Below are 14,274 nucleotides of genomic sequence, written 5' to 3'. Positions count from 1 at the left end.
TTCATATCTCTGGGGAAAACACATAAGGGCTGTTCCTCTTCCTGTGGGGGTGATCAGCCCCGGCATCCTGCATACGCTCTGCTGCCCAGCAGGGTACTGTCACTTCCTGTATGACCTGGGGTCGGAGGGTGGGGTGGGGGTGGGGTGGGGGGGTGGGGGGTAAAATCATTCTGAGACTGAATTAATGAGTGTGCAGTGGCTCCTCATTCACATACATGCAAGTCATTAGTAAGTTAATTTTCATTCAGCAGCTTTTGTCCCACTTTGTAGTTGCCATGGAGCTATTTTAAAACTGAATCAAAATGGTTCCAGCTGAAGAAAATACACAGCTTGTAGCAACTCATAATCTACGAACTATCCAAGAATGTAATATAACTGAAAATGAAATAATGTGTCTCTGAAGGGGTTAAAATGTAATAAAAAAACTTGTTGTAGGATCCACTGTAGTTACATCCCCAATAGTTGTGCGCAACAAGGGTCTCCTGCTTCATGTTTTCTCATTGTGCTATTTGTAGACGTCATAAGAAAAACAAGGCTGTGGAGAAGATGGTTCCCTAAATGGCTTCATGTTTTAATGCTAATGGTTGACACTGTTACTGTGGCAACATCAAGAGAGAAATTAATTTAAAAACTTGAATATCTTAAAGCCTATTGTAGCAAATATGGCATGGTCGTAAAAGACAGCAAAACAAAGTTCATGGTAATTATGGGCTCTGACAAAAAATTGGCAGCAAATTGATCTCGGTTCACAGGTAGACCCAACTTAGTATTAAATTAACTTCTGATAGAAGTGCCACGGCCTCATTAGAACTACATGTCGAGGAGAAAGCAAAACACTTAAATGAACTAATAGTGTTTTTAGCTACTAATTAAAAAGCCCCAATTGGTGCAAGAAAGAAAGTGTCTGAAGCTGCCTTCTCTTCTGCTATTTTGTATGGTTGTGAGGCTTGGCTTAAAGTGTCTCTAAAGACTAGTGAGACCCCTCTGCATGGCTGGGGTGAAAGCTTTGCTTGGACCTCCACACCCAACTTGATGTGTTTATTAGAGGCAGGGCTTCCATCAGCACAGGCTTTATTATGTCGGACTTCACCACACTTGCAGACTCGTAGACTTAACAGGCGCTTTCCAGGAAGTCTGCAAGTGCCAAGTGCTGTCCAAGTCCACAAGCGAACCATTACCCATAGTATATTTTTGTAGCAAGGGTTGATAATACACATAGAGAAAATGCAGCGGTTAAGGCTGAATAATTTAGATTGGTTTGTCATATTCTGCAAAGCTAAACGGGCAAAGGTTGTTTTTTGTGTGAAGATCCTCAGTTTAGGGTTTGACGTGAATATCATTTTGTATTTGGCAGCTCATGTAAAGGGAACATTTTATTGCGCATTCTGACCATATCTGTTGTAGCTACGTCACGCAGCAGATCCAGCACATATCATGCATAAGTTGCCAATATCAATACCGTTAAGAACCGCTGGAAAAATACTTTAAAATGAGTAACAGGAATTTCAATTAATCTCCATGGAAACACCTGAGGTCTCACGTCCCATCTCATAGCGCATTTCATCCCTTCGTGGCCTTGACGTGATGCCTAAGACCAAAAAAAAGCCAAGTTCTTATGTAAGATGAAGCATCGACTTGATTTGCAAGATGATCCATTGGGTCAAGAACTCACAAGGGTACAAGCACAGAAGGCAAGCAAATATAAAATATATTGTGAATTATTCTATGGGCCCAAAGTTTTAATTTGATCATGTAAAATTATTTCAAATGTTAGTATTGTGATATTTAAGTAAATAAACTAACCAACTAGTACATTCCACTGTAGTGTAATAAAATGATTTAGCAGCATGATAAATGATTTGAAAATGTAATAATACAATCATTATGAATACAATAACTCTTAATGATTTGAAGTGTAGTTAACCTAATGTAATGATATCACATTTTCTAGCTACTTAGAATTTTTCTTACAGAGCAGTGCAGCTGATTTCACACCCTCAACCAGGCTGACTTTCAATAGGGTCACCACAACCTCGAGTGTTGTTTCTGTTGTTTCGCTCAGGCCCTGTCAACTGGAAATCCAAAGCAAAGAAAGAATGCACACGACAGTGCAGTATAATTACCACACGAAGTCAACAAGTATCCTCCCGCCTTCATTGTGAAAGAAAATCTCCACCAAGCGAGTCAAGTCATTCTCAGCGAGGAAGTTAAAAAATTATTCTGACATAATAATAATAATTATAATAATAATAAACTTAATAAACAAAATACAGTACATGCACAGAGTGCTTCACATACAAAACAACAGAATGAACATAAAAACAGGGATAGAATGCCATAGTTAATGTAAAATAAAGTAAAAATAAGAGAATAGAATACATGCATCTTCACATAACAACAGACATAGAATGATAGCATGCCATACTTGTTGTAAAATAAAAATGAGGAATGCATAACAAGATGGGGGGAAAAACACTAAATAATAATAAAATAAAAAGTAAAATACATAAAATGCATAAAATCTAGTAAAATACAGCATTTTAAAAGAAGTGCAGCAGTGCATAAATGCGACGCAAAGAGCAAAAGAGTTTTGTGCCTGTATCAGGAAAGTCATAGCTAGTTACAGGCTAAAGTGAAGAAATAACTTTTTAGCTTTCTTTTAAAAATATTTAGCAAACTGGCTTCCCTGATATCTACAGGTAGTGTGTTCCACAGCTTTGGGCCGTAATTGGCAAAGGCTGCATCCCTGATTTTCTTTTGGCTGTTGCTGGGAACCTCCAATAAACCAGCAGCAGATGATCGCAGTGTTCTTGAAGGGAAATAGTGAACAGGGGAGTTAGCAATGTAGCTTGGTCCTAGTTCAGTTTCAGTTTTGTCCTCATTTAACTTTAAGAAATTATTGCTCATCCATTTATTTATTGCCAAAAGACAGGTAGTAATTGAGTTTATAGCTGCAGCATCATTTGGTTCAGCAGAGATGTATAGTTGCGTGTCATCCGCATAACTATGGAAACATACATTGTGCTCTGTAATGATGTCACCAAGTGGCAGGATGTATAGTGAGAAGAGTAATGGACCAAGGCAGCTCCCTTGTGCATCCCCAATACAGATGTCATGTTTCTCAGACACATTTAAAAAGACCAACCAACTTTTCAAGACAATTGATTAAGATGTCCTGCTCAGTCATATCAAACGCTGCACTTAGGGCTAAAAGGACAAGAACTGAGACCTTATTTTCATCAGAGTTTAGTCTGAAGTCGTTGATTATTTTAGTCAGAGCAGTTTCAGTGCTGTGGTATTTTCTAAAGCCTGACTGAAATTCCTCCAGGACATTATTTTCTTTAAGAAAGGAGTTTATTTGCACTGAAACTACTTTTTCAAGTATCTTACTAATGAATGGAAAGTTGGATATCGGCCTATAGCTGGTCAGTGCATAGCCGTCTAGGTTGGGTTTCATTTTCATATTTTTTTCTTTTTCATTTTCTTTTTCATCCTTTTTCATATATATGAAACACACACAGGCACACACATGCCCGCTGTGAAAATTGGCACCCCCCAAAGTGGCAGATTGTTTGCACTACATTGTTATCAGTTTGTGTATGCGGTGCAGTGTGTTTGTGTGTGTTTGCATGCATGTATAAACAGTACCTAAACCCATAGCTTTCATAACTGAAATTCCTCTGGTTGTCCATGTTTACAAACAGCAGATAGAGATTCTCCTCTGCTTGTCTTCCTCCATCTTGAGATGAAGCTGAAAGAATGTTGGAGTTTAGAGAGTGAAGCAATTGAACCAGAAGTTGACGCCAGTGAGTATTTTCATGGACGGCAAACGACAAAACATTTTTCTCCAGCTGTTTTTGGTCCAGTTGAGGTTAGAATCCATACAGGTGTTGTTTTCTTGGTCTTCATCTCCCTCTAATTTACATCCTCTTAACCCCATCTCAGCATCTTCCTCCTCTTTTCAGCTTTGTACCTCTTTCTCTGATTCTTTCTCTATCCCCAAGGGAGGACAATGGAATTTGAGCTGGAGCTCATGGGACTCAAAACAAAAAAGAATTCCACAGAAAGTCATGCACATGGATGCGCACAGTCCAAGATATACCTATGAAATATTGTTCCCTATCAGCATCTGATATGCTGGTGTAGAGCCCAGTCAGGAAGTAGAGTGAAAAAATAGTGAATACAAAGGAAAACCATTGATATTTTGTGCTGCACATGGCTGGAATTTTTGGATCAAATTTGTCAAATCTCACTTTCTATTTGATCTTCCCCACTACTGAAGCTTTGGGAATGTGATCTCACCTACAGAATGCACTGCAGTGATACATGGCTTGACATGGCACGCATACATGCACAACACATGGAAGATGATCTGGAATGTGCTGAGAGGAAAATATGCAGGAAATGTGATCACACACACAGACACACACACACACACACACGCACACACACACATTTGATCATATCTAGAGTGTCAGCAAAATTGTCCAAACTGTTTCCAATCTTGGACCATTCAACAATGATAAATGGTGACTTCTGCTTGCCAAGGAGTAGCTCTAAGATTTCTAACCATGAGTGGTGCTTTACCCATGTCACACACACTTTCATACTTTCCACACACACTGTTACACCATGGGTTTTGTTATGTGGAAGCATGCATGATTTTCTACAAACCTCAGTCCAGTGTCCCAAGGAATTACATTGAGGAATAATGATCATGTCCAGTGTCAATGTTCACTGTCATTGCAGGTAGTAGTAGTGAAGCGGAAAGTAAAGATGTGGAGGTTGGGGTGGGGGATGGCTGTGTAGCGTATTCAACGTATCTCGTCACAATCCAATAGTTAACAGTTAGCTCTTTTAAAAAAACAACAACTAACCAGTGTTTTAGTTGCTTAATCTTAACCCTAGTTTGGTTGACATAACCACACTAACTTTAACCATACCATAGTTGCCATGCGAAGATAATGTAGAAATGTTTTTAAAAAATTGGCATGGAATGTGATCTGGTGTATTGTAGAATGGTCAACCCTGTCTCCTAGAAATTATGTTTACATACTACTAATTTGCAACAGCAAATACGTTTTGCAATAAATGTATCAACATAATAAGGAAACGATTTTAATGAACATATCTGCCAAGCCACAAAATGTAAATACTTAATGTATTTTCAAAAAGTTCACTGACAATGTATTTAGTTTGTTTTTAGCCACGCTAGCGGCATGGCTCTAGGAATGGCACTGTCGGTCAGTCGGCCTGTCTGTCGACCATTTTGGGCCAGACTGAAATATCTAAACAATTACTGGATGGATTACCACGACATTCATCGTGCCCTGAGGATTAATCCAACTCATTTTGGAGATCGTCCGACTTTTCCTCTAGCACCACGTACAGGTTCACATCCTTGGCTTTTACTGAAATATCTTGATAACTGTTGGATGGATTGCCATGAAATTTGCTACACACATTCAAGCCCTTCTCAGGATGAACTGTAATAATTTTGGTGATCCCCTGACTTTTCATCTAGCACCAACATCAGGTCACAATTCCAATTTAGTTTGGTTTATGACCAAATTCTAGCAAAACTAATGACATTCACATCAGCCTCAGTGGCACTGTGTTTATTGCTAATCGGCAAATGTTAGTATGCTAAACTAAGGTGGTGAACATGGTATAAACATTACACCTGCTAAATAATCAGTATGTTAGCATGCCAATGTCAGCATTTAGCTCAAAGCACAGCCTCACAGTGCTGCTAGCTTGGCTGTAGACTCTTAGTCTTGTAATGTAAGTAATTATGCAGGAGACATGGTTGAAACAGTCCAATATCAACATTGTTTTGACCCATGGGTAAGATCCATGAGCCTCTTGTAGCATACAGGATCTTCCACAATCTACAAAACTTGTAACCCCGTAGTAACCAATCATCAGACATGGTTTGCAGCTCGTAATTCTGTTTTCCAAAATGTTGGCTGTGTTTACAAGGCTGGGTTTGGCCTCCGTGTCAATCCCTGTGTGGTGTTGAGCTTTCTCGAAGGCCGAAGTGAGGCTTAGAGTGGAGCCTGGAGGGACCTTTGAAGAGGAGGGCAGTGGTGGAGGACTGTGACAGGGCTTATTAAAAGGATCATGTTCTCTTCTGAGGACCCAGGGGGCTGGCTACTTCCTGTGGCCATGCGGCAAACACCAAAAGACAAGACCAGACAGATGGGCTGAGCAGAGTCAAGGGAATTGAGTATTTCTCCTCAAACTGAAGCTCTTCTTCTCCTCTTCTGCACAGACTTGCCTCCGTCTAGCAAGGTTACATTCTCTAGTTTCACTTCTTTATTCTTGCATACATTTCTGTTTAGCTTTTTCCACTCTGTTTCACGAGGCTCATTTATTTTCTGAGTCACTCACTTGCATCCAACTCCCTCAGTCTTTTCTGTCTTCTCCTCCTGTACACCTCAGCTATATTTTCTTTAAAGCTCACACCTCATTTCCTTTGAACCCACTCCAAGTCCGTCTCATACGTCTGCTCGTGTTCTGTTGAGATACAGCATTCCCTCACAGCTCTGACAAGACGTAGTTTTGCACCTCTTTGCTCTCCAAGATGAGACAGTTGTGGGACAGAGGTGTCAGATCTCTGACTATGAACATCTGGCGAATGTTAATGTAATCAACGCAACTCAGATTCCTCAACAGTCATTGGCAGGAGTTCAGGGCTCGGGAGGGAGAGATGGGCTCAGGAGAAATGGAGCAAAAAGAAATGAAGGGAATCTCAGCAAGGCAATGAAAGAGGAAAAGGTTGCTGGTTTGCGTCCTAGAGATCTGAACAGCTGTGCTGTTTAAGAGGTGGCATGTTCTTTTTTATTCTTTCACTGATGGCTCAGGTGTTTCGTCAAACTGTTTTGCTCATGCACAGAACTTGAGAGATTAGAGAGGAAATACTCTCTAATGGTGAGAAAATGAGGCCCACTTCACAGCCGCAAATGAAATCTCAACCCATGAGATGTATGATCATGTAGCACTGCAGGAGAGAGGGGTTCAGGGTCACTGTGTGTGTGTGTGTGAGTGTGCCTTTTGAATGGCTGAACGTGAGAGTGAGCCATTTGTAATGGTAACCTTTGACCTCTCAGTTCAGGGCTGTCAAAACTACCTTTCCTTTCCCCTGGGTAAGTGTGTGTATGTGTATGTGTGTGTGCGCACATGTGCTGTCACAGGGGGAATCGGACATATTTCCGGGTGCAGAGTCTCACTCACCAGCGTAGTGACTGACTGGGAAAATAATGATAACGCAGGAGCAATGAGGTCAGCCAGCCGGAGGACTCTCTCTCTCCCAGCCTCTGACTGACCCAGATTTCTGTAACAGCCAAAGCAGATTCTGGTCCAACCGTCCCCACCCCCGTGGACAGAGCGTGGCCCCCAGGCCTGCATATGAGCCACAAACTCCTCTCTCCCGACTTGTGCCCACTGGGTTTATCGTTGTGAAACTGTCGCTGAACACCACTCCACCGTCCACGAGTAACCATAACCACTGATGACATTCACACATGCTGCTGCAGTCTGCTGTGCCAGTGGGCTCGACGTAATGTAAAAATGTCAACCAGTGCAGTCTGTTTTTGCCTTTTGCTGTGTGTTTTGGGATATACACACAAAAATATAGCATGTATATATATATATATATATATATATATATATATATATATATATATATATATATATATATATATATATATATATATATATATATATATATATATATAGCATGTTTATTATCTTTTGTCTAACCTCCTACATGTTTTTCTTAATACAGAAAAAAACTGACTAGCAAGGAAGGAAGGCAGACGAAAGAAGAATCAAGCTGAGGGAAGGATGTGAAGGACAAAAGAAAGATACTGGAAGGAAGCTTGTAAAAGGTATTTATACCCTCCTATTGAGCCAGCTAGGACAGACAAGGAGACAGACTAACAAGCGTACAGCCAATATAGAAGCAGAGGAATATAGCCAGGTGGCTGAATTTGAACCAGACAGTATGCAATCAAAAGTGAAGATGGGAAATCCGAGGGTGAAATTTTTGGATAGCTGAAGAAGCCTTTGTGATCTGAAGCAAAGCCAGACATCATGTAACAGATGTTAGCAGCAAAAGGCAGGTAAAGGCTGTCTGATACAGTCTGGAGGGAGGAAGTGATAGTTAACAGAGGGAGTTGTTATTTTGAGTAGATGGAAATAATGAATCTTGGGACCGAAGGGGGCAGTAAGGGTCGCCAAGAGCCCTATAAAATGACTCCCTACTTTCAAATCTTTATCATACATTTCATTGGTATTATGGTACGTTGGTACATTTTATTGGTACTGTTTGCGGCTGTTAAACTACTTTGTCAAATCTTTGCTTAAGGACAAGCCTGCACTATTCCTGATGTAATTAAGGCTTTATGGACCAAATACTGACTAAAACCTATGATTACGGACCTTGGGTTGGCAGCAAGCTATAGCAAATATGTTTTCTTAAAGGGGCAGTACTAGTGGAAAAATGTTTTTCTTCTTAAATAACTTGAATAGCACAAAATGTAACAAGACCCATGCACAGTCTATGTGGACATTGTGTTCAGATCATCAGTTAAATAAACTGTAGAGTAATGAGTTTAAGTTTTACTGTTTTTTAATTTTAATTTAAATTATCCTTACGCTATTGTAGGGACCCTGTCACTGGAAGAAGATACATACCAACGGAAATGTCTTTTTTGAGGGGGAGAGGTAGCACAATTTTGACCTAATAAGTACACAAGTCAAAACAAACACCAAGGCTATATATACTTCCATTCGAAGAGGGCCCCAAAAGATGTCCCTCCACACTAGTATACCTGTCCTGCCACTGGAGGATGCTTATACAGTAGTCTGGCAGCATATTACCGCACATGAATTAAGATAAGCATTTTTGGCCTAATTGACTTATAAAATGAGTGATCACTGAGAGGACAGAAACTTGGCCTCTTAACGTTGTTGCTAAACAGACATACTCATTCAGGTCTGTGTAGGTTTCACAACATATGTAACTATTTTCAAAAAGCTACATTTTCCTTGTCTACAGAGCTTATTAAATGTATGCTCTCCAGGGAACATTTTTGAGAAGTTCTGTTTTTGATGGCGGCAAAGGCTGATTTAATATGGATGAAGGCCAATAAGTGGAGTAAAAGATGCTGTTGTGCTCAAATTTATCTCCATTAGTGTGGACACGGCATGAGTAGAGCCGAGAGGGTGGGGAGGGTCAAACTATCACTTTTCTGCCCCTGAGTTCTCCCACAGCTGCCACCTCCATCCCAAACAATTACTGTCAAAAGGCCCTGCTACATATTGCACACTCCCTCTCTTTCTTTCTCTCAGTCACACACACATCAACGATAACACACCCAGACCAACAGCAAACCATTAGGGGGTCGAAAAATGTTGGCATTTCTTAGAAATCACCAGTCCCTTTCCAACTCCAGACTTTCTCAACTCTCCTATGCTGTAGTCCAGGAGAGTTTTTGTGAGCTCCCAGAATTCACCAAGGAACACTTTTGTGGCACTTGTGGTGGGTCAGATTAATGCAGGCATGCTGTGTGGCACTCTGTGTTGGCACAAGGCACTTAACCTACTTCCATGAACGCATTAAGACCCAGTCTTGTTAAGCCAGGGGCCAAAAACATAGAGCATTTGATTTGATGGTCTTGCTTGATGAAATTCAGCACTTCCATCTGTACGATAAACTAATGTCAACACTGTTTTCATTGACAGAGACGACAAGGTGGGGTAAGACTTGACTGATGAGCAGAGGCCAATCGTGATGACCCATAAAGTTAGCACAAGGCGCTGTAATCAGCTTAGAAGTTCAAGACAGCTCCTGAGAGTTAGATGGCGGGCCGGGTGGTAAAACCACGATGCATTATGAAATAAAGAGTTCAAGGCAGCTCCTAACAGAGTAATGTTATTGAGTTATCCCATAACTGGCTCAGCCAAATCCGCCTGCTGCACTTTGCTTAATGTACAACAGCTGGTGGCAGCTGGGGCCTGTGGCAGCCATGATGGATGTGATGTCATATCGCAACTCCCGCCCACCCTGGCCTCCCATGATTCCTCATCTGCTGGAGAGTGGTGAGTGTGGCAGAATGAGTGGTGAGTGCTCGTGGTATGCAGCTCTTCCACAAGTTATCACTGCAAAACCTGCTTCTTTTCCCCAAAGATACAAAAGAAAATACATCGTAGCTGTCATATGAAGACTCATATCCCTTTGCTTTAGTTAATCATATCTGTCCTATATATATTTAAGCCTTGGCCCTGCCTCCAACTCTCCCACCCTCTTAGTTCAATCCAGCTCAGTATCGCTGAGAATTACGTCCATAGTGAACAATCATGCACCTCAGGATTTATGTTCAGTGCTAACACAGGAAGTAGTGTGCCCTCTATGTAGCAGGGTGAAAAATAAGGGGGTGTGGTGGGTGGGTGTGTAGCATGTCTGATTTTCATGCACCTTGAAGGGGTTTCAGTTTGTTTACAGGTGTCTACTTACTTTCTACTGTATATGTGAAAAAGTTGTACAAACCATTTTGTGGCTCCAGAAGGAGCTGCGAAAAATCGGATACATTGTCTCAAGTGATGTCACTTGAGTCAGTTGGGGCTGAAGACTACAAGTTTGAAAATGAAAAACATCTGGTGGTGTGAAGTTCCTCTATAGCCCGCTCCTCATCTCTGCTTGAGGCTAGCGGCTCAAGGCTACATTAGTGGCTCCTAGCATAACACACCCAAACCTCTGACAGAACTGTCATCAGTCGAGTTACATTGTGGGTAATATACTTTAGGTGCCAGTTTCTGACAAGGAAGAATGCATGGAATAAAAAAGATATCTCCAATTCTGCTGCATCACTTTTAGACTTTTTTCAAACTGTCCAGTTAAGAGTCCAAAAATATAATAGAAGGGTAATGCTAAATCAGTGGAGTACACTTTTAACCAAGTGATTTAGTTGCTTAACCCTAACCATACCTTAATTATATAAGTTATTTGTCACAGCTACAATCTTTCCCCAACGTTAACCATACCATAGTTGCCATGCACAGATTTTGTGTGAGTAAGAATTTGAAAAACAGCTTTGGGGCAGTTGAAGCCTTCATGAAGGAGATATATGTATTGCATGTGTGTGTGTGTGTGTGTGTGTGTGTGTGTGTGTGTTTGTGTATTATATCTGTGTTTACAGACAGCTGCCAGACGTGATGCTCCTCAGGTTCAAACTTCTTCATTCATGTAATCCCAGCCATGCCAAATGAATTCCTTCACCGTCGTCATGGCATTGTCATGGCAACCACTTAGACCCCTCTCATTGATGCCGCTGCTCAGTCAACAGGGAGAGTGAGAGTGAGATAGAGAGTGAGAGAAAAGCAACATGAGGGCAGGAGGAGGTCGAAAGGGGAAGATGTGGAGTCAGAGAGACAGTGAATGACAAGATGAGAGTAAATATTTTATGTGATTTGACCATTAAAACATTTTGAATAATGCAGAGAAGCTGCGAGCACTGGCTGAAATGAGTGTTACTAGTGACTGAGGCCTTTACACAGATCCAGTTGACTGTCCCCTCCTCTCTCTCCTGCAGGGATACTGGAAAAGAACTGGGATGCACAGGAGGTACATGGTTTATTAATGGATATGACTCTATTTTGGGACTCTGTGTGAATGTTTGCCTGAGTGGGCAAACTATTTACAGATCACACTTGATCTTTACATAGCTAAGGGCATATAGGCTATCATGACATAGAAACATAAATATGCAAAATAGATGCAAATTTCCTCATCACTCAACTACACGGAGTTTCACCTCTCTTGCTTTCTCTCCCCCACCTCCCCAATCTTACTCACACAGTCTCCCAATAACACTCACATTAAATTCCTCTTTCTGTCTCATTTTTGTTTCACTCTCTTACACACACACACACACACACACACACACACACACACACACAACGTGGATACACACACACATGCATATTTCACTGTGCCCTGACACAAGCACACCACTCTACCCTCCCTTCAGACAGGGAGCTACAAGATTAATCCATTTGCTAAAGCAGCAAAGGAGAGAAAGGAGCAACCAGAGGGACCAGCACAGAGAGAAAGAGAAGGGAAAGAGGGTTGAGAAAGAGTCATGTGCTGGTAGCTGTCATTTGACAGAGACTTTACTGTATCTTTTACACTTAGACAGTGACAATCAGGCAGTGCTCTCAAAGACAAAGGAGTCAGGGACCCTAGGGTACATCTTACACACCACAAATGTGCTTCTTATAAACAATTAAATTACTAACACGCTCCACCTGGTAAACAATATTAGCACAGAATGAAAACAAGAAATTGTCACTTGTTCGTGTGCGTGTAGAACTGCCGCCAAACTTTGATGTATCAGTGGATGATATGTGGCACGTAATGATGCAAGCTGATGAAAAAGTTAAAAGGGGTTCAGCAAGGGAATGTGCTTCATGCCTGCAGGGAGCATGTCAAGGCTGATGAGATCTGTCTTCATCTATATGAGGGTGTATCAGAGCCTATGCGAGGTGGGAAAACAATTGGAGAAAGAGTTATAGGGACTGATTCCATTTTGAGGTAATGGCTCTACTACCTCTGACAGTGAATTGTTTAAGGGAATATGTAAAGCCTCTGTGTCTGTTTGCAAACCTCAACAGTATTACAGACACCAGTGGTCAAACATGTAGTCCGTTTGAAATTACTGACTTCACTGTCTGTGCAATTGCTGGAGAGGCCCAGGCCAAAGCCAAGATGGGTGTCTTTCCATTAAAGTGCCCCCCTCTCATCCGTTAACCTCATCTGAGAGGTGTGTCTTGCTATTGATTTCCTCCACCTGCCAAGAGCTTGGTGAACAGCTGCTTGGTCGGACAGCTACATTACTCATCCTGGACACTTAGCAGATATCAATAATCAGCCGTTTCCCTCTTCTCTATTTGGAATAACAAGGCCATACATCAGGCCCAACAGTCACTTGCTTGCTGCCAAACAGCTTGAGGCTCCAAACTTTTTCAGGCCTTATAAGGTGATTCAGTCTGTGGTTGGACAAGGGGAAGAAGGAGATGGGTCTATAGGTTGGGACATTAGAAACATGCCCAGCAGTGAGAGCTGCTGCTTCTCTGCATCGTGTTTATGTTCAGCTGTGAATAGCAAGGCGTTCAGTCCATTAAGCTTTATTTCTGCCTAAAGCCAAGCCATTATTGCCCTGAAACAACCTCTTGTTATACTGTGACACAGCACTTTGGGAACACACACACACATGTGACATGCTCATCGATCAAACTAAAGACTGTGTCCTTGAGTGTGTCAGTGTGAGTGCAGGGATGTGTGAGCGAGATACACACAGGTGTGTAGTGGATTGTTGTGTTAACTCAGAGCCAAGCAGAACTCTCTGAAGGTTTGAGGTGTTTGATGATAGCACAGGAGCCTAGATAAAGACAGTCAAAGTGCCTTGCTGCTGGTCGTTAATTACTCCGGATCACCCTGACCTTGAGGAGACTGGGGTCACTCGGCCCATTAGGAGGACAACTTGCCTCCACCCAGGCAACTTTCCCATGACACCCCTATAAATCTCCTTAAAAGAATCCTCTGAATGTTCTGCAGAGAGCATAAAACCAGACGCCACTTTTAATGCCCTTTTAAGCAGTTCATTACCTGCCCATCTACAAAATCCTGTCAATGTGGCATAAAAGATTCAGGGAATTCTCTGAGCTTTTCCTTTTTCTGTCCACTCTCCGACAGCTGGAATGTAAGAGTATGATGGTTTTGGTTATCTCCATTCTTTCAAATTCGGGGTGAAAATCGGACACCCTGGAATGTTTCAGGAATTAGACCCTTTTGGGCAGATTCTTAAGTAAATGAAAAGGGAGCTGCCCCATAACTATCCACATCAACATCCATCATACGCTGCAGGGAAAAATCATGACACCAAATAGCTTTGATAGTTCAACAGTCTTTGCTTACCATAATGAACCCACCACTACCCCCAAGGGCACTCTGCACCAACAGGCGACAGAAATCAGGTCACAATGGACAGTGATCAAATTGCTCCCGTTGTGCGTGCACCACATCAGTCTGGTCATCTCTCTGTGACACAGGTAATGTGCTTATGTTACACATTCATAGGCTTAAATCCTCCGATGACATCAATAAAGAACTGACAGTCTCATCAAATCATGGCCTTCTATGTATATCTAAACCATTGTCACTGGGTTCAAGCAGATTATCTCCCACATGGTCCTGGATGGTGCCTGATC

This window comes from Siniperca chuatsi, linkage group LG15 (assembly GCF_020085105.1).
Source record: "Siniperca chuatsi isolate FFG_IHB_CAS linkage group LG15, ASM2008510v1, whole genome shotgun sequence".
Taxonomy (NCBI): Eukaryota; Metazoa; Chordata; class Actinopteri; order Centrarchiformes; family Sinipercidae; genus Siniperca; species Siniperca chuatsi.
This window is presented reverse-complemented; position numbering follows the sequence as displayed.